At 48.9% G+C, this 21,213-nt stretch overlaps 1 long non-coding RNA gene across 1 annotated transcript; it reads left to right on the top strand.

Annotated features, from left to right (window-relative positions):
• The first annotated feature begins 11,893 nt into the window (after positions 1-11,893).
• LOC119947805 lies at positions 11,894-16,618 on the top strand. The gene is made up of 3 exons (XR_005456589.1): positions 11,894-11,992; positions 12,492-12,563; positions 16,511-16,618. It is a non-coding gene; the product is annotated as an uncharacterized LOC119947805 (long non-coding RNA).
• Positions 16,619-21,213: the final 4,595 nt, after the last annotated feature.

Raw genomic sequence — 21,213 nt, 5'->3', positions numbered from 1 at the left:
ATTAAAAAAATTACGGATAGGTACCTACGTCCTGGTACATGCTTATGCACATCTACACAATTATGTTTAGAATATTTGTAGGTGCATAAGTCTTTTGGTGGCTAAAAATAGCCAAGTGTTTTAGAATTGTTTGTGACTACCTCTTCCAGGAAATTTCTCAGTTGAGGAAAACACAAAAACAAAGGCAGGATTATTTTATCTAGGCAGAATGGGATGAACAGAGAAGCCACAGTGTTTAGAAGGCACATCTTGTCAAATTTAAACAATTAGTGATATTTATTGAGCACATAGTGAAAGCAGAGTACTCTACGAGGTGCAGGAGAGAATATAATGCAGTAGAGTTGGTAGACACGATCCCTGCCTTCACAGAGCTTGCAGTCAAGCATGCACATAGGTAAATGCTTAACAAATAATTTAATTCTTGAGGGCACTGGACTTTCTCTCTGGGGTGCATTGCTGCTTTCTGGCTGCTCTGTGTGATAGCCTCAGATAAAATGTTATTATTAATTCTATTCATAATAATAACAACAGCAATAACAATGCCATTTATGTACCAAGCCCAGTGCTATGCCAAGATAGATTAAAGATATTTAATACAGCCTTTCACCACAACGGCTTTCCTGAATAATTTCTAATCTCCCTACCTAACATCCCTCGGAAAGCCACTTCAGCTCTTGTTTGCCACCTAAGCCCTCGGGTCCTCACAATGAAGAGGGTCTTTTTCATAGTAATTGTTAAGTACTTTCTATGTGCCAAGCACTGTTTAGAGCACTGGGGTGGATACAAATTAATCAGGCCAGATGCTATCCTGGTCTCACATCTCTAATTAGAAAGGAGAACAGATACTGAATCCCAGTTTTGCATTTGAGGTACCTGAGGCATGGATAAATTAGGTGACTGGCCCAAGGTCACAAAGCAGGGATTGGTGGGGCAAGGATTAGAATCCAGGTTCTGTGACTCTCAGGTTCTCTTTCCACTAGGCACCACTGACTCTTGATCTTCCTGTTACTGAGCTCCATCTTCCACCCAGCCTCCAGGAATTGTGGGGGTCCCCAAACACCCCACACCTGGGCCTTCACCCTTCTGCCCCTTGGGCCAAATGTGAAGTTGGCTTTGGAATTCAAGAAGTGCCGAGACCAGGCTGGTTACGTAAGTGGGAGAGATGGGGGCTTCAGTGCAGCTGCATTTTTTGAGCACTGTCTTGTGTGCACAGTCCTCTATTATGTGCTTGGGAGAGTACAATACAACAAGAAACGTCATTATGGGCAGGAAATATGCTTACTAACTCTTTTGTATTCTACTCTCCCAAGCATTTACTGCAGTGTTGTGCACAAAGTAAGTGCTCCATAAATACCATTGATGATGATTTCCTCTTTTTGAATAACCAATTACTGACTACCAAAACCGTCTTTTCTAAATTTTGCAATTTCCAGGTTCACATAAGGTCAGTTTCCAGAAACGTTCCCTGAACGAGGTAAAAACGCAGCCCAATTTACAAGGCTTGTCTCAGGCTTTTTTTTTACAAATTCGTGACCTATTTCATGAAGTAATGGGAAAAATCTAATTTTGTTTGCAGTTTTCCCCATCCCTTTGAAAGCCTAACATATAGCTTCATCAATTTACTGACTGCTTTCTCTCTCTCTCTCTCTCTCTCTCTCTCTCTCTCTCTCTCTCTCTCTCTGTGTGTGTGTGTGTGTGTGTGTGTGTAGCACTGTGCTAGTCACTTGGGAAAGTGCAATACAGCCAAGTAGGTGGACGCAATCCCTGCCCACAGGGAGCTTACTGTCTATAGGGGAAGGCAGACATCAAAATAGATTTCCCCATCGGGGAAATAGTAGAGTATAAGCATATTTACCTAAGGGCTGTGGACCAGAGTGAGTATCAAAGAGCTTAAGGACTACACAGACAAGTATGAAATTGATGCAGAGGGAGTGACAGAGAGGGGCTTAGGATACAAACGTAGATTTGGTAATCAACTGTGTGAGATGGTAGTTGAAGGAGTGGGAGTGAATGTCCTTAAGGCGCTTGCTCTGTTGCAGGAGGACTGCACTTTGGAGAAGGATCTAATTGAAATTGGAAACCAGATTGTAAGCTCTTTGAGGGCAAGAATCACATCTATTAACTCTATTGTACTTTCTCTAGGGCTTAGTTCAGGGCCCTGAATTACTGAATGGTTGGAAAAGCAGTCTTCCCATCCAAATATTTCCTCTAATGAATTGTGGTGTAGAAGGGAGAGACCGTTGTCCATCCATCAACAAGATTGATTGAACTATAGGCAGAGCCAGGTCTAGTCTGCCGAGAGACACGAAGAAAAGAATGCCACAATCCCGGCCCTCCTCCACTTCTAAGCTGTCTTTATTCATATTACTGTATTAACATAATATAATTGTATTAATTTATTAGAAAAGTGCTCTGCACATAGTAAGAGCTTCATTAATACCATTGACTTATTGATTGATTGATTGGCCCCTGCCCTTACAATCTAGTTAGGTTGCCGCCTTTCTTCCAAATCCTCTCCTCTGTCTACCTTTTCTGTCACAGAGAAGCAGCATGGATTAGTGGAAAGAGCGTGGGCTGGCAGTCAGAGGACCTGGGATCTAATCCCAGCTCTGCCTTTTACGTGCTGTGTGACCATGGGCAAGTCACTTTTGTGACAGCTTTCCCCACCTTCCTGCTGGACCTAGCATGGAGTGCTAGTGCCCAGGAACAGCTCCGGCCTTGACTACCCCCGTCAACCATGCTGGTCTCTCAGAAGGGGAAATCCTCAGGGAGTGCACATTGCTCGTTTCCATGCAACCTTGCCCTGCAGGGGGGTGACTGGATACATGCATTAGAGCAAGGGAACTCTAAAACCTGCCTCCCCCGAATCCTCTAGGGAAGCCTCTCCCTTAGTCACTCACTAACTCAATCAATCAGTCAATCAATCAACAGTATGTTTTGAACACTTTGTGCAGAGCACTTACTGATCTCTTGGTAGAGTATCTTAGAGTTAGTACAGTTAAAAGACACAAGCCCTGTCATACAATGTATTGGGAGTGACAGACACTAGTATAATGAGCAGGTTGGGAGAAGCAACAGAGTTTAAATGTGTGTATGTGTATAGATATATTTGCATGCACACAAACGCACGAACACACATAAGTACACCCGCTGGAGGAGCAGCATGGCCCAATGGAAAGGGCACAGGCCTGGGAGACAGATGACCTGGGTTCTAATCCCAGCTCTGCCACTTGTCTGCTGCATTAAGGCAAGAGTCCCGCAGGTAAGAAAAATGTTTCAAACTTTCTCTCGCATCTCAGATAATTTTCCAAAAAAACTACTCATTTTACAATGAATTCATACAGTGAATTCCCATCTGGATTTAGAATTCTCCCCCTGACCCTATGCAGAAAACACCCTCCCCTTTCGACAGTGAAATTTGAAGGGCAGAGATCGTGTTGGGGAGACAGATTTGAAGCAGCCATGCAGCCATGGCCTTGACCGCTTTGGGTATAGTTAAGTGTTTCTGCGTGGCAACGTGTTGCCCTCTGGCGGTCATCATTGGTAAAGCACTTTGCCTCGCAGCCTCAATCTCCTCACGTATTCACTCAGTCGCATTTAATGAGCGCTTACTGTGTGCAGAGCACTGTAATAAGCACTTGGATAGTAAAATTCGGCCACAGATAGAGACAATCCCTACCCAACAACGGGCTCACATTCTAGAAGGGAGAGACAGACAACAGAAAGGAACAAGTAGACAGGCATCAAGAGCATCAAAATGGATAACTAGAGATTATAGTTATGCACACATCATGAAAAAAATAAATATGTACAAATATGCACAGGTGCTGTGGGGTGCGTAAGAGGGTACAGCAGACGAAGGGCGGAGGGGCGATGGGGAAGGGGGGAGGAGCAGAAGAAAAGGGGGCTCATTCTGGGAATGCCTCCTGGAGGTACGCTGTCAGTTGGGCTTTGAAACAGGTGAAGAGAGCTGGTTTCGCGGATGTGGGGAGGGAGGCCATTCCAGGACAGAGGTAGGATGTGGGCCATTGGTCGACGGCAGGACAGGTGAGAACGAGGCCCAGTGAGGAGGTTAGCAGCAGAGGAGCAGAGTTTCCGTGCTGGGTTGTTGAAAGAGAGAAGGGAGGTGAGGTAGGAGGGAGACCTTTGATGCCAAAAGTGAGGAGTTTCTGCTTCATGAGAAGGCTGATAGGCAACCACTGGAGATTTTTGAGGGGGGGGTTAATATGCCCAAAGCTTTTCTGTAGAAAAATAATCCGGTCAGTGCAGTGAAGTATAGACTGATAATAATAATGATCAGTTATTAATAATAACTCTCTTACTCTATCGTAATCCTCCTCGATCTCCAGCTGCCTTTGACACTGTTGACCACCCCCTTCTCCTCAACACGCTATCCAACCTTGGCTTCACAGACTCCGTCCTCTCCTGGTTCTCCACTTATCTCTCCGGCCATTTATTCTCAGTCTCCTTTGCGGGCTCCTCCTCCCCCTCCCATCCCCTTACTATAGGGGTTCCTCAAGGGTCAGATCTTGGTTCCCGTCTCTTCTCTATCTACAATCACTCCCTTGGTGAACTCATTCGCTCCCACGTCTTCAACTATCATCTCTACGCTGATGACACCGAAATCTACATCTCTACGCCTGCTCTCTCTCCCTCCTTTCAGGCTCTGGTCTCCTCCTGCCTTCAAGACATCTCCAGCTGGATGTCTGCCCGCCATCTAGAGCTCAATAGGTCCAAGACTCAACTCCTTATCTTCCCTCCAAAACCCTGCCCTCTCCCTGACTTTCCTGTCACTGTAGACGGCACTACTATCCTTCCCGTCTCACAAGCCCGCAACCGCGGTGTCATTCTCGACTCCGCTCTCGCGTTCACCCCGCACATCCAGTCCGTCACCAAAACCTGCCGGTCTCACCTCTGCAACATCGCCAAGATCCACCCTTGCCTCTCCATCCAAACTGCTACCTTGCTGGTTCCATCTCTCATCCTATCCCGACTGGATTACTGCATCAGCCTCCTCTCTGATCTCCCATTCTCCTGTCTCTCCCAACTTCAGTCTATACTTCACGTTGCTGCTCGGATCATCTTTGTGCAGCAACGCTCTGGGCATGTTACTCCCCTCCTCAAAAATCTCCAGTGGCTACCAGTCAATCTACGCATCAAGCAAAAACTCCTCACTCTCAGCTTCAAGGCTTTCCATCACCTCGACCCCTCCTACCTCACCTCCCTTCTCTCCTTCTACAGCCCAGCCCGCACCCTCCGCTCCTCTGCCGCTAACCTCCTCACTGTACCTCGTTCTCGCCTGTCCCGCCGTCGACCTCCGGCCCACGTCCTCCCCCTGGCTTGGAATGTCCTCCCTCCTCAAATCAGCCAAGCTAGCTCTGTTTTTCCCTTCAAAGCCCTACTGAGAGCTCACCTCCTCCAGGAGACCTTCCCAGACTGAGCCCCCTTTTTCCTCTCCTCCACCCCATTCCCCCGCCCTACCTCCTCCCCCCCCACTGCACCTGTGCATATGTTATTACTCAATGTATTTTACTAGTACATATTTACTATTCTATTTATTTTGTTAATGATGTGCATCTGGCTTTATTTCTATTTCTTCTGGTGACTTGACACCTGTCCACGTGTTGTGTTTTGTTGTCTCTCTCCCCCTTCTAGACTGTGAGCCCGTTGATGGGTAGGGACAGTCTCTATATGCTGCCAGCTTGTACTTCCCGAGCACGTAGTACAGTGCTCCGCACACTGTAAGCGCTCAATAAATGCGATTGAGTAAATGAATTAATGAATAAATGTTATTGTTCTCCTTGCCTGTTTTATGGTATTTGTTTTGTATTTGCTATGTGTCAGACACCGTAGATAAGTACTGGGGCAGAGTACAAGTTTATCAGTTTGGCAACAGTCCATGTCCAGCATGGGGCTCACAGTCATAATCCCGATTTTACAGATGAGGCATCTGAGGTGCACATAAATTATGCAACTTGCCTAAGATCATGCAGCCGGCAAGAGGCAGAACATGGATTACAACCCAGGTCCTATGACTCCCAGGCCTTTGATCTTTCCACTAGGCAAGACTGCTTCTCAGTTGGGATCCTTCTCAGTTGAGCCCGGGCTTAGGAGTCAGAGGTCATGGGTTCAAATCCCGGCTCCGCCAATTGTCAGCTGTGTGACTTTGGGCAAGTCACTTCACTTCTCTGTGCCTCAGTTACCTCATCTGTAAAATGGGGACTGAGACTGTGAGCCCCGTGAGGGACAACCTGAAAATCTTGTAGCCTCCCCAGCGCTTAGAACAATGCTTTGCACATAGTAAGCGCTTAATAAATGCCATTATTATTATTATTATTATTATTATTATTATTATTATCCTCATGTTGGACAGGGACTGTGGCTTTTTAATCATCCTAAATCTTCCCTAGAGTTTGGCACTTAGTAGGCACGTAATAAACATCATTATGACCTTATCGATAACTCTTGAAAATGGCATTTAATGCAATCCTATTGTCTGAAGACAACTAACATGGGGATATGAGTGTTGAAGGTTCTGGGGCTGTATATCAGATTGAAGTTGTTCAAAGCAATAGACTGCCAACATGGCCTTATTTAAGGGCTGAGAACATTTAGTGGAGTTTAATTTACCTGTTTCTTTTTCTGCCTCCTCACGAGATCTTTTTTCATAATCTTTTTCCTAGCTAGTTGTGTATGTGTAAATGTATCACATCAACTGGTGCTCGTTAGTACAACTAACTCTACCCAAAACATGACACATTCCGTTAGGTTGAGCACTTAATATTTGTAGAGCACTGTACTAGGCACTTGGAAGAGTAGAATACAATAGAAATAGGGGACTCGTTCCCTTCTTATAATGACGTTACAGTACAGAAAGGGAGACAGAAATCAACATGAATAGCCATTAGTAATTGGATATGTCACATAATAGTAATAATGATCGTAATAGTGTTATTTGTTAAGTTCCAAGTGCTATACTAAGCACTGGGGTAGATAACAGAAACTCAGGTCTGGCTCAAGTTCCTGTCCGACATGGGACTTACATTCTGAGGGAGAACAGATATTTGATCCCCATATTACAGCTGAAGAAACAGAGGCATATCAATTTGAGACAATTATGTAAGTATATGTAGATGTAAATCCCCTCCTCAAACCTGTGCATTTAAAAGATGATGACGTATTTTATTCCATGCCTAATCAAAAATAGATTTGATTAAAAACATTAAAAAACATTTTAAAAAACCCAGAATGAGAAATCAGACATGGTAGTCTCAGTGGAAAGAACACATGACCTTCTGCCTCCCAGGTCTTCGTTCTATCTACTAGACCAAGCTGTTTCCCATAGATAGAATGGATGTAGTAATAGCTGCATTACTAGGGAGAGTGAAAGACGATTTCTTGGAGTCAAATTTAAGGTCTAATATGCAAGCTGAGATTCAATAGCCTGCAAAGGAGAAGCGACAACCAGGACCACACTGACTCCAGGGCCACCTGGAGACCAAATACAGGAAAACGCTCTCCTTTCAGAGAGGCTTGTGGTGCCGGATTACAAGGAGATCAGCCTGGGCATTTCCCATCCCAAACAGGTTTATCCTGCTGGCTCACTGCAGAGGGAGAGGGCTCACACCCCGGGAGGAGTTTTATGCTGGAGAGAAGCAAATATCCGGAAAGCAGGGGAGCGTGCAGATTTAAAGTTCCCGGAGGCTCTGCACAATGTGAGCGCTCAATAAACACAATTGAGTGAATGAATGAATGAATGGAGGCACACACTAACACTCGTGACACGTGTCTACCTCTGGGCTGGGTAGAGGGCCCAGAGCGGGGGTAGCCTGCTGGCCTGGCCAGGAGGAGAGAGGCCGGAGTCCCAGAGGCCGGGGCGGGCATCCTCTTCTTCCTCCGGGCAGAGCCTCCCGAGTCACAGGGAGATGCCCCTGCCCCCGGCCATGTCTTGGGCATCCCTCTGTTCCTCCCTTCAAAGCCCTACTGAGAGCTCACCTCCTCAAGGAGGCCTTCCCAGACTGAGCCCCCTCCTTCCTCTCCCCTCCTTCCCCTCCCCACAGCACCTGTATATGCGTATATATGTTAGTACATATTTATTACTCTATTTTACTTGTACATATTTACTATTCTATTTATTTTATTTTGTTAATATGTTTTCTTTTGTTGTCTGTCTCCCCCTTCAAGACTGTGAACCCGCTGTTGGGTAGGCACCGTCTCTATACGTTTCCAATTTGTACTTCCCAAGAGCTTAGTACAGTGCTCTGCACACAGTAAGCGCTCAATAAATACGATTGAATGAATGAAAGGGCAGAAAATCTCTGCTCAGCCCTGTAGGATTCAGGTGCCACTGTGACCCCTGGCCCGAAGGATGACCTGTGTCTCACATATGAGAGGTGTGAGCTCCCTCCATCAGTGAATGTTCAGCGCTCCTTTACTCCTTGGCCACTACCACGGTGTTTTTGCTCTAGGACAAGAAGCCTCCCTGCATTTGCACCCGCGGTTCTCAGACCCAAGTCCATCATCCCTAGTTGGTTTGGCAGGATAAAAATATAATGATAGTGATTCTAAAATAAAGATGATAACATTTAGTAAGTGCTTTCTAGGTCCTCAGACTTAAGTGGGACAGGGAGTCTGTCCTACCTGTGGGCAGGGACTCTGTCCTACCTGATTAGCTTGGAACTAGCCCAGTGCTTAGAAAGGTGTCAATAAGGAAGGAGTGGGTTTTAATCCACCTTTGACAGATGAGGTATCAGAGGCGTCGAGAAGTTAGGTGATTTGCTGAAGGTCATAAGGACTGGTGGCAGTCCTTGGTGATTCATTCATTCGTTCAATCATATTTATTGAGTGCTTACTGTGTTCAGAGCCCTGGATTTAGCGCTTAGAAAGTATAATTCAGCAACAAATAGAGACGCTTCCTCCCCAAGAACGGGCTCAGAGCCTATGGCTACAGTATGCACACATGGCTACCCACTTTCACATTCCAAATCCTGGAACCTGGACCGAGATTAAGCTCCCATTGCACTCATTTGTCTATTCCAGCCTTTATTTCGATAAAGAGATTAACAGCCACATAGACACACAGGCCAAGAAAATACTCAGAAACTTGAAATCTTTCATTAGAAAACACAAAACCAGGAGAGATAGAAGTCAAGAATAATTGAGTCACCATATCTGCATGAAGCGGTGCATTTGTTAATGGTTATTGTCTCTATGTTTCCACTTGTTAGGGAACCAATATGATCGAAACCCCAGAGGGAGGGCGAAGGAAATGCTCACGTGCTGGGTAAAGATAACCCTTGACGAAGTAACGGCCAACAGAACTCCCCAAAGAGGCATGCTCAAAATCACTTCAGAGTTATCATCTCTGCTTATCTTTGATAGGAAATCCATCCATCCATCAATCAATCAATCTTATTTATTGAGCGCTTACTGTGTGCAGAGCACTGTATAAGCGCTTGGGAAGTACAAGTTGGCAAATCCATGGAGAAGCACCACTCCTGAATGGAGATAGCCTGGGCCTGGGAATCAGAGGATCCAGGTTCTAATTTCGGCTCTGCCAGTTCCCTGCTCTGTGACCTTGGAAAACTCACTTCTCTTCCTCTGTTTCCCAGTTTCCTAGATTGTAAAAGGAGGATAGGTGTTCTCCCTTCTTCTCAGACTGTGAGCCGCAGGCAAGACAGGGACTGTGTCCGACCTAATCAGGTTTGACCGATGGCAGCGCTTAGAACCTAGTTTGCCACATAGTAAGCGCTTAGTAAATGTGCGCTTAGTAATAGCGCTTACTGTGCACCTACAGTGTGGGCAGCCCTGTGCCAGAACGAATGCCATTTCCTTATGGAGCATGTAGAATTTCCAGGATGTTTCATTTCCAAATTCCATGTTTCCCAGAGTTTCAAAAAACAACAACCCCGATTCCTGGATCTCCATAAAGCCAGGATTAGAGACATGACCTTCTGCCTCCCAGGTCCTTGTTCTATCGTCTAGACCATGCTGTTTCCCATAGATAGAATGGATGTAGTAATAGCTGCATTTCTAGGGACAGTGAAAGACGATTTCCTGGAGTCAAATTTAAGGTCTACTCTGCAAGCTCAGATTCAACAGCCTGCAAAGGAAAAGCGAAAACCAGGACCACACTCACTCCAGGGGCACCTGGAGACCAAGTACAGGAAAACGCCCTCCTTTTAGAGAGCCCTGTGGTGCTGGATTACAAGGAGATCAGCCTGGGCATTTCCGATCTCAAACAGGTTTATCCTGCTGGCTCAGTGCAGAGGGAGAGGGCTCACAATGCGGGAGGTGTTTTAGGCCCGAGAGAAACAAATATCCGGAAAGCAGGGGAGCGAGTGTATTTAAAGATCCCGGAGGTACACACCAACAACACTCGTGACACATGTTCAACACTTACTACTTACCCTGTTGTACTTTCCCATTCACGTGGTCCCGTGCTTAGCACACAGTTGGCTCTGGGCGCCATTAGTGCAGGGTTCCTATCATCTACCACTATCGGACTCTGAAATGATCCCTGAACATGGCTTGCCACAAAGGAAGTGATCCATCGACTAGCGTGTGCCAAGTACCAGGAGAGCACAGCGTCCATGAAACCAAGGATGAATTAGGATTCCTGGGGAAGGAGGTGGTCCACAGTGTGAAACGTAGCTGAGTGGTTGAGGAGGATTTGGATGGAGTCGAGGCCTGCGGAATTGGCAAGAAGGAGTTCCTTGGTGACCAGGTGTGAACTCCCTAAAATCTGCCCTGCTCCTTCCTGGTTCCTTGCTTCTCTTGCCCCTTCGTCAACTCTCCCATATTTCCCAGCGGTATCTCAAAAAGTTATCTCCCTTCTCCTCTCGAAAGCCAACCCCTCCACCTGCAACTTATCCCATCCCTCAGAAGCTTGTCGAAACCCTTGCCCCTCCCTCCTTCCCTCCCTGACCACTATCTCCAGCTGTATGCTTTCCAGTGGCTTCTTCTCTACTGCTTTCAAATATGCTGATGTCTCCCCTAACCTAAAAAAACCCCTCGCTTGACTCCAGGGCTCCCTCCACTTATCGTCCCATCTCCATTCTACCATTCCTTTCCAACCTCCTTGAGCAAGTTGTCTACACCCACTCTCTCAAATTCCTATCCACCAATTCTTTCCTTGGCCCCATCTAATCTGGCTCCTTCCCCCTTCACAGAAACGACCTTCTCAAAGGCCTCCAATGATCCCTGACTTGCCAGATCCAGCAGCCTCTACTCCCGCCTAATCCACCTCGATTCTCAGCTGCCTTAAGCACTGTGGACCACCTCCTACTCCTAGAAACATTACCCAACCTCGACTTAGCTGAAATTGTCTTTACCTGATTCCCCTCTCATCTCTCCGGCAGCTTATTCCCATTCATTCATGGAAGCTGCCACCCCCGCCGCCTTCACTTCCTCTCCTCCAATTCCCTCCTTGACCCCCTCCAATCCGGCTTCCATCCTCTTCATTCCACAGAAACTGCCCCCTCCCAAGTCACCAACGATCTCCTTCTTGCCAAATGCAATAGCTTCTGATCCTGATCCTGCGCCAACAGTCAGACGACTTCGACACAGTGGACAACCCCCTTTTCTTGGAAACAACATGAAATTAATCATCTCCACAAAGACTCTGAGCAGGAGATGCTCGCCGCACCGCCTCTGGACACACTAGCTCGTAGCCCCTGAGCCCAATTGACTCTGGCCACATGTCTGAGCCTAAGGTCAGGTGATCCCCCGCCTACTCGGAACAAGCCCCGCCCCCTTCAGAATATCTCCTCCACGTGCCGCCTCTTCCACGTCAAGACCTTCCCTTAATAATGGTGGCCATGGCGACGGCCCCCCCTCCCCCGCCAACTGCCGGGCCCTGCTTAACTGACAGAGCTGAACAGGGAAGATTTGCACCTACTAGGCTCTAGTCGGGACCCATTTGATTCGGGGAAACCTACATGAACTGACTTCTCGGAATCTTGCACAGAGTCTGTGATCTAACCCGACACTGGTGAGAAGAGTCAATGAGTTTGGGGCCGGTGGGTTCCCCTCGGCGGCGGGGGGGGGGGAGCTTTTTAATGGGGACCACAAGTCCAGGGCGGGATCCAGGGGCTGGCTGTTTGGGGAAGGATCTCGCTCCAGGCCTTTCTGGGGCCCGTTACCCAAAGGCCAGTGCTCCCTATGCAGGAGCGGCCGGGCGCGGGAGGGTATCGATGGAGCGCTTCCTGTGGGCATAGCGCTGTACTGAGCACTGGCAGAGCACTCCCCGTTGGGATTCAGGCCCAGTCCTCGCCCCTTGGTTAGGTCTTCTGATCTAACAGTGTCACCGGGGGGGTGGGGTCGGGGCCTGGGGCAGACCCATCGCGAGCGACGAAACGATAAAGCAGGACACAGTGTCGGGCCCGGCGGGGACCGATACTTCATGGAGAGAGAGAAAAGTGGCGGAGAGCGGGGTGCTACTGCCCGTCCCTTCTGACGGCAACTTTTCCCACCGGTCTCTTTCTTTCCAGAGCCACCATGGCGTAGCGGGCCTGGCAAGTCCGGAGGCAGAAGGGATTCTGCACGACCTGGTTGAGAAGGTGGTGAGTTGGAGGGGGAAGAAAATGTTCCCGGTTGGACAGGGATTGTGTCCATTGTGTTTACAGTGATCTAACTCCGTGCTCTGTACGGTGGTTGGCACTTGGGCATCTTGTCTGCTGAGTGACCTTGTACATGTCACTTTGCTTCTCAGGGCTTCCGTTACCTCTTCTGTAAAATGGGGATCAACTCTCTGAGCTCCGTGTGGGATATGGACTGTGTCTAACCTAATTGATTTGAATCTGCTCCAGGGCATAGTACCGGGGCGGGCATAAAGTAAGAGCTTAATAAATAACATATGAAAAAAAAAGGAGGAAGGAAGGGAGAATCCACGTGAGGGAGGCGGCCCAGCTTGCCGATTCTGGCCTTTAACCGATCCAGCCCGCTCTTTCTTGAGTGTTTACTGAGAGAAGATTGTACCGAGAGTTTTCCGTCCCCTTCGGCACACTCATATGACAAGGATACTGGAGGAAGTCAGCCTGAGGGGAGAGTCAGGCCCAGACGAGAGGATGACGAGGGGAGAGGCAGACAGGGGGTGAGTCAGGTCGGGGAGGCCCAGATACGGGTCGGTGAGAGGGGGACAGACAGACAGGGAAGAGTCAGACTAGGGGAGAATCAGAAGGGGGAGGTTCCGACTGGGGAGAGTCGGATGGGAGAGGGTCAGGTAGCCCCCTCTCCTCCTAACGGCATTCACTGAGCAGAGCGGGTAGGAGGCCTCTATTTGACCGTTGAAGATGGCGTCAGTCCCAGCTGCGCCGCTTCTTCAAGGAGCCGCCGGTTCTTTCCAGGGCAGGATGTGGGGGTGGGCTGCCACCTCCCCCACCGTCAGTCCTCGGGAGGGGGCGGGGCCAGCTCACACACACCCGTCAATCAGCGGGCGAGAGAGAAACTGCCTGGCCCAGGCGGGAAGGGGCGGAGCGAGCTAGCAATGGCGGGCCATCAGCGAGCGAGAGAGGAGCGGCCGGGCCCAAGGTGGGCGGGGACAGAGTGAGCACACAAAGAGCAGCCAGTCAGCGAGGGAGCGGGGTAGGAGGAAGGGGGACGCGAAAAGCAGCCAATTGTGGTGGCTCCCCGACGCCCCTCCCCCGTGTCCCCCCGGCCCCGCCCTCCCTGGAGCAGAACTAATCGAGCTCGTCTTGGGCGGGGCAGGCCGGGGCTGAGGGGCCGAGAGCAGCAACGCCATTTCTCTTTGAGGGCGCCGCCTGATAGGCCTCCCTGCCTGGATGAGGTGGCTGGGTTGAAAGGCGTGGGGTTGCCCCACAGTGGGGAGTCTCTATGACTGGGTTGGGGAGGGAAGGGAAGACGGGGGCCGTATGCAACTGCCACTCTCTTCCTGGCCAGCCTGCCCAGCCTCCCCTTCCCCCTCTTTGTCTAGCGCTGTCTCGTCTGGGACGTCACCCAGGGTCACGTGACGGGGGCAAATCCCATGCCCCCCGCGGAACGGTACAGTTCGTTTAGGACCCACGATGTCTTCTCGGGCGCCTTGCCCATCGGACATGGGCCGGGGACCTGGAGGGCATCAGGGCCGGAAGACCGTTCTCCTGGGGGCCACAGGCTTTCTCCCTCCTGTTCCCCGCAGAGGGTGATAATCGCAATAATAATAAAATAATAATAATAATGATAGTAATGATTATAATAGTGCTAATAAGAAGGACGGTAATAATAGTGATAATTAAGGTGAGCAAGAGTGAATCCATCTTGTGACGTAGAAACAGTCAGATGGGTACCTGTATATGTATATGAACATACACACATATGTGTGTGTTTGTGTTTGTACACGTGAAGGTATATGCATGTATTTACTCCTCTTGAATGGATTAAGCATGGAATAAAACCTTTCCGCTGTATACAGTGCTGGTTTACAAGTTCACTTTGAACTTGTCAGCGAGTGACCGACGCAGTGGGTGCTCCCAGTTAATAAGGGCTGCCCGGGGTGGGGGAGGTGAATCCACAGATCTCGCCCCAGGTGATCAGGAATCTGAGGGACGTGAATCCACGGATCTCGTCCAAGGGCAGCAGCAATTTTTGGGTGAGGTGAATTCTTTAGTAGGCTGGGGAGTACAGGCAGGGCAAACATCTCCGTCGGTGTTCCTGACAATACTAATAATATTCATAATAGTAGTGGTAATAATATTAATAATAATGATAATAATGACAATGGTATTTGTAATTTACTGATTATGTGACAACCCTCTACTAAGCGCTGGGGTAGATACAGGGTAATCAGGCTGGACACAGTCCCTGTCCCACGTGGCTACCCGAGGGGACTTATGCCCTCAGAAGAAGACACTTAACACTGTGCCTCAGTTACCTCAACTGTAAAAGTGGGGATTAAGATTGTGAGCACCATCTGCGACAGGGTCTGTGTCCAACCTCACTCGCTTGTACCTACCCAGCGATTACTACAGTGCTTGGCACGTTGTAAATGCTTAGAAAATGCCACAATTATTGTTATGATATATACATATTAGAAAAAAAACCACCCGTATGCCTGGCTCAAAGGAAGAAGTTAACAAATAACAAGCAAATCCAAGTCTACCTAGGTCCTATTTTCAGAACAAAAGGTAATGTCCGAGGGATCGGAAAGGTTTCAAAGCTTGTATTTGCAATAACTCATACGACAACCCAGAAGAAAACAGAAACGTGTCATGCATAGGTTGGAAGAAACACTTTTATAATAATGATCAATCAATCAATCAATCGTATTTATGGAGCGCTTACTGTGTGCAGAGCAGTGTACTAAGCGGTTGGGAAGTACAATGATAATGTACAATGATAACCAGAAGCGTTTGTTAAGCGCTTACCATGCGCCAAGCCCTGTTCTAATTGTATCAGTTTTGTGGTTTATCCAGTCTATGCTGCTTTTTCATTTCATTTTGGAAAGGCACAGAACAGATATGTACACCTCCGGGCTCAGTGGAAAGAGCACGGGCTTGGGACTCAGAGGTCATGGGTTCTAATCCAAGCTCCACAACTTGTCAGCTGCACGACTTTGGGCAAGTCACTTAACTTCTCTGTGCCCCAGTTCCCTCGTCTGTAAAATGGGGATTAAGACGGTGAGAACCACGTGAGACAACCTTGATTACCTTGTATCCCCCCATCGCTTAGAACAGTGCTTGGCACGTAGTAAGCGCTTAAAAATGCCAACATTATTATTATTATTATTATTATTGCTATTGTTATCATTATTATTATTATTATTTAATGTTACTCAGTTTGCGCTAAAGAGAAACCTCTGTCAGTTTTCAGAAATACGGAAGAACATCAACCCTATTACTACTACGAACCAATCAATCAATCATTTCCACTTATTACATGTTATTGTGTTCCAGGAACTGTAAAGCGCTTGGGAAGGTGCAGCTTAACAGAATTAATTGGGAGATGTGATCCATGGCCATAAGGAGGTTATGGTCTACTGCGTGCAGAGCACTGCACTGAGTACTTGGGAGAGGAAAATAGAGGCAGTAGATAAGATCCTGCCCTCAGGGAGCGTAGAGTCTATTGTGTGAGGACGACACGTGTCATTGTCACGAGACTTGACTGAGATATTAGTCCTCCCTGGCCTCCCCTAGGCTGCGAAAGATCTATCTCTCCTGATTCCTGTTCCCCTTGGATGAGATCCTTGGATGCCATTCACCCAGATTTCTGATCCACTGGGGCAAGATCCCTAGATTCGCCTCCCCTGCTGGGCAGCCCGCATTAACCGGGAACTTCTACTGTGTCAGCCACCCGTTGACAAGTTCAAAGTGAAACCAAACCACCAACGTATACAGAGGAAAGCGCTATTCCATAGTTAGTCAAATTGAAAAGAAGGGGTGAAAGGGTATACACAGCGCTATTCCATTGTTAGTCAAATTAAAAAGGGGTGAAAGTCTACACACACACACACACACACACACTCACATACACAAATTATGACAAATGTAGATATCCATCTCATTGTTTTCCCCAGGTTCCTGCAGATGGATCCACGTAGGAGTTCGAGGAATCCGGCTGCCCGCAGCACATTGTCGTGGCTCAAGTCTTAGGCGCTTTAGCTGCGGCCTAAGGGACCAGTTCTTTTCCCACTTTGTTGGTTGTTTGGCGCGGAGGGTGTGGGGGGGGCTGCAGTCGGGGGTCCTGATTCGCTGCTCTGATTGCCTGCTGTTCTTAAACCCATTACCGGGTAAAACCAGGGGAAGCCGTTAACCCGCCCCGCCCCGCCTCCCCTGCGGGCTCATCTAGCATTCTTTCTACCGCCTGACAGCAGGGCAATTCACCACCTCCTCAGACTCCTTTGGAAAACAATTCTGTTTCTCCTCAAATTCTTCCTCATTAAAATTCTCAGACAAATTAATTTCTTCTCTAATGCCTTCTTTGGTATTATTGCTTATCGGGTAAAATAAACCCAACAACTACAGTGTTTTAGGAAATGGCTTCTGTGTTACAAGACGGATTCGTTCTTCCTCACCAGACATGTGTCCCTTATCCTAAAAAAACTCTCCCTTGACCCCAAGGCTCCCTCCAGTAATCACACCATCTCACTCCCACCAGTTCTCTCCACACTCCTTCAGCGAGTTGGCTACACCCGCTGTCTCCACTTTGTCCCCTCCAATTCTCTCGCTGACCACCTCCAATCTGGCTGCAGCCATATTCATTCTACTGACACCATCCTCTCTAAGGTCACAAATCGTTTCGTTCTTACCACATCCAACAACCTCTACCCCAACCTAATCCTCCTTGACCTGTCAGCTGTCGTCGACACTGTCGACTGCTCTCTTCTCCTGGAAACATTTTCCAACCTTTACTTCCCTGACTCTCCTGGTTCTCCTCCTATTTCTCTGGCTCCTCTTTCTCAGTCTCATTCTCAGGCTCCTCCTCTGTCTCCTACCCATAACAGTGGGTGTCTCTCGAGGCTCAGTTCTGAATCCTCTTCCATTCCCCATCTATACCCTCTCCCTTGGAGAACTCATTTACTCCTATGGGTTCAAATCCCAGCTCTCTATGGACGATTCCCAAAACTCTCTCTCCAGCCCTGATCACTTTCCCTCTCTGCAGTCTCGAATTTCCTCCTGTCTTCAAGGCTTCTCTCCTTGGATGTCCTGCCATCCTTCAAAGAGCTCAGTAAGTGAGAAGAAGCATGGTTCAGTGGATAGAGCACAGGTCTGGGAGTCAGAAGATTGTGGGTTCTAATCCCTGCTCCACCACTTGTCTGCTGTGTGATCTTAGGTAAGTCACTTCACTTCTCTGTGCCTCAGATCTCTCCTCCATAAAATGGGGATTGAGAGGATTGAGACTGTGAGCCCCATGTGGGACAGGGCCTGTGCCTAACGTGATATGCTGATTTCCAGCCCAGTGCCTGGCACACAGTAAGTGCTTAACAAATACCACTATAATCATTACTATTATTTATAAATAGGACTGATGTATTGATTGATTGATCGAGTTGAGTCTCACTCATATTTCTATCTGAAAGGCATCCACTGGTTTGAGGGTCTACACATCCCACTTGATCTTGGGTTCGCCCATAAATCCCTCTGAGAGTGAGAGAACCTTCGTCCCTACTGGGACGAAAGAGGAATCATCAATGGCAAGAAGAAATCATCCACAGTGCCCACCTGACTGTATTTCTGAGTCAACATGGTGAACTGTGACTCCTCTAGTCCTGACTCGGCCACTTCTCTGCTGTATCATCTTGGGCATGAAACCTTACTTCTCTGGGCCTCAGTTCCCTCATCGGAAAAACGGGGATTCAATCCCTGTTCTCCCTCCTACTTGGAATGTGAGTCTCTTGAGGGCCCTGGGCATGTAATATGTGCTTGACCACTACTACACTAATCATCATCCTTATTATGAATAGAAAGGTATTTTCGTTCGCACTATTTTTTTCTGAAATTTAGAATCTTTGTCTTCTTAGAATGTGTACGTTACAATGTTGGTTGTTTTTTCACAGCCTTGACTCATTCGTTCGCTCCTGATGGGTGTTTTCAGGGAACCAGGGCTCTATAAGAAATTCTTCATTTCCAGAGCTGGGCTTTTATCTTTCTCACCAATGAGAGGTTTAGAGCAGGGCCTAGTGGAAATAGAGCCTGGGCCTGGGAGTCAGTAGCTGGTGGATCCAGGCTCCCCTGGGGAAGGCAGCCTAGTGGGCTAGGAGTGCCTGGGTTCTGTGAGGGGAGGTGGTGTCCAGGGTCTGGAGAGCTGGCCAGAAGCCCGGGACTTGAACCGATTCTCTCTAAGTCGGGTGTGCGGGCAGCACGCTGCCCCACACAGCAGCATTTGGGGGCTCAGGGCCTCATGGCTGCAGGGAACATTCAGGGTTCGTGGCTGTAGGGAGCATTTAGGGTTCGTGGCTCATTCATTCATTCATTCATTCAATAGCATTTATTGAGCGCTTACTGTGTGCAGAGCACTGTACTAAGAGCTTGGGAAGTACAAGTTAGCAACAAATAGAGACGGTCCCTACCCAACAGTGGGCTAACAGTTTAGAACGGGGAGACAGAGAACAAAACAAAACATATTAACAAAATAAAATAAATAGAATAAACATGTACAAATAAAATAGAGTCATAAATATGTACAAACATATATACATATACACAGGTGCTGTAGGGGGGGAGGAGGTAAGGCAGTGGGGATGGAGAGGGGGAGGAGGGGGAGAGGGAGGGGGGCGCTTGGTCTGGGAAGGCCTCCTGGAGGAGGTGAGCTCTCAGTAGGGCCTTACTCCAGGAGCATTTAGGGTTCACGGCTGCAGGGAGCGTTTATGGTTCTCAGCTGTAGAGCATTTAGAGGTTCAGGGTTGTGAGACACGCAGCTGGTCAGGCTCCCTGAGGACGGGGTGGGGGATGTAGGAGGGGTACCCAACAGGGTGCAATTGAAGCCAGGTTTATGAGAACAGCAGTCTCAGGGTTGGGGTGGGGGCGGGGAGGCTGGTAATATGACCCCGGGGTTGGGTCATCCTGGAGCCATCGTTTGTGTACCATCAGGGTTACTCACATCAGTGAGAACAGGAGCGATGAAGAGGTGACTGGCAAATGTTGAAGGACTGAAAAGATGCAGACTTGGCCATCAGACTTTAAAGGAGTGGGGCGATGCAGATGTGGCTGGTGGATGTTGTAGGACGGTGGCGATGGGGACGTAGTATGCCGATGGTAAATATCGGGAACGATGTGGAAGTGGCCGGCAGAGCTGGATGGACAGTGGCAACCTGGACGTGGCCAACTGACGTTACAGGACCGTAGCGGTCCATTGGTTGACGATCAAAATAATGGGGTGCTGCAGTCATGGCCCACAGACATTAAAGGGAGGGTCCATGTGGGCGTGGCTGGTAGGCCATATTAGAATGGCCACGCTGTAGACATGGCTGGCAGACATTAAAGGTGATCTGATTTTCAAAACCGGGGGTGATGCGGACATTTCCAGCTGGTGTCAATGGCCGGGGGCCTTGCAGACATTGCTGGCTTTGCGTTTTAGGATGAGAACTATGTGGATGTGGCCAGAGGATGTTCGAGGACAGGGCTAATGTGGTCATGGCCCACTGACATTAAGGGACGGGGGCGGATGCAGGCGTGGCCAGCTGCCATTAAAGAACTAGAGAGAGCAGGATGTGGCCAGCTGATATAAAAGGAGTGTATCTATCTAGACGTGGCCACCTGATGTTGAAGGACTGCAGCAAGGCAGACGTGACATGTGGGAAGCGTTCCAGCTAGGGCTAGGAGAGGCCAGATCCCCTGGGCGAGGGCAGGGCCAGCCTTCCTGTGGCAGTCGGGAGTAGGGGAGGGCGGGGGCGTGAAGGTCCGGCTGGTCATCACCGGGCCATCGGGAGAGGCCGGCATCGTGTTCACTCCCCGCCCTGGGGGTGCACCCGGGTCTTTCCCGGAAGGCATTCTTCACCCACCTCTGGGCACGGGCCACCCAGCCCAGCACCCTTCTCTTCTGCTTTTCTTTGGCATCTTCTTCCACCTCAAGCCAAACTTTTCTGAGTCTTGGGAACAGGGCTCCCAGCCCGCAGAATCTCACTACCTGTGGAGGGCTTTGGGGACAGAACCTGCTGGGTCTCTCGTGTTTCTCCTCCTCCTCCTCCGCCTTCTCCTCGAGGCCATAGCCCTCCTCCTCGAGTTCCTCCCCCTCCTTTTCCTCTATTCGGATTATAATTTGGAGTTCCCAGAGTATGGTGATGTTGGTCAGATGTTCGAAGTTGTGGCGAAAGGAAGGACAAAGCACTGGGGTCTGGGAACTCCTGCGCCTCCACTCTCTCCCGGCCTGATCCGGGCGGGGTCTCTGTTCTCACCTCCTGCCCTTGGCCGACCCAAGGACCGCTCAGACCCACCCCCTCCTCCCCCCAGCCCCCAAGCAGGCCGCCTCATCCTGCCCTTCCTCTTTCCCGCTGCCAACCTCCAACCCCACTCTCAACACCCCTATTCACCCCCACGGGGGTCCGGATCCCTGTCTCTGGGGATGCAGGATGCCCTAGTGGAAAGAGCACAGCCCAGGGAGTCCAAAGGCCCTTGATTATGGTCCTGGCTCCACCCTTTTGTGCACTGTGTGAACTTGGGCAAGTCACCGCCCTTTCCTGTGTCTCTGCTATTACCTATTCTGTAAAACTGGGATTAAGGCTGTGAATCTCATTGGGACAGAGATTGTGCCCAACCCAATTCCTTTGTATCTATCCCAGTG

This window comes from Tachyglossus aculeatus, chromosome X4 (assembly GCF_015852505.1).
Source record: "Tachyglossus aculeatus isolate mTacAcu1 chromosome X4, mTacAcu1.pri, whole genome shotgun sequence".
NCBI lineage: Eukaryota > Metazoa > Chordata > Mammalia > Monotremata > Tachyglossidae > Tachyglossus > Tachyglossus aculeatus.
This window is presented reverse-complemented; position numbering and strand designations above follow the sequence as displayed.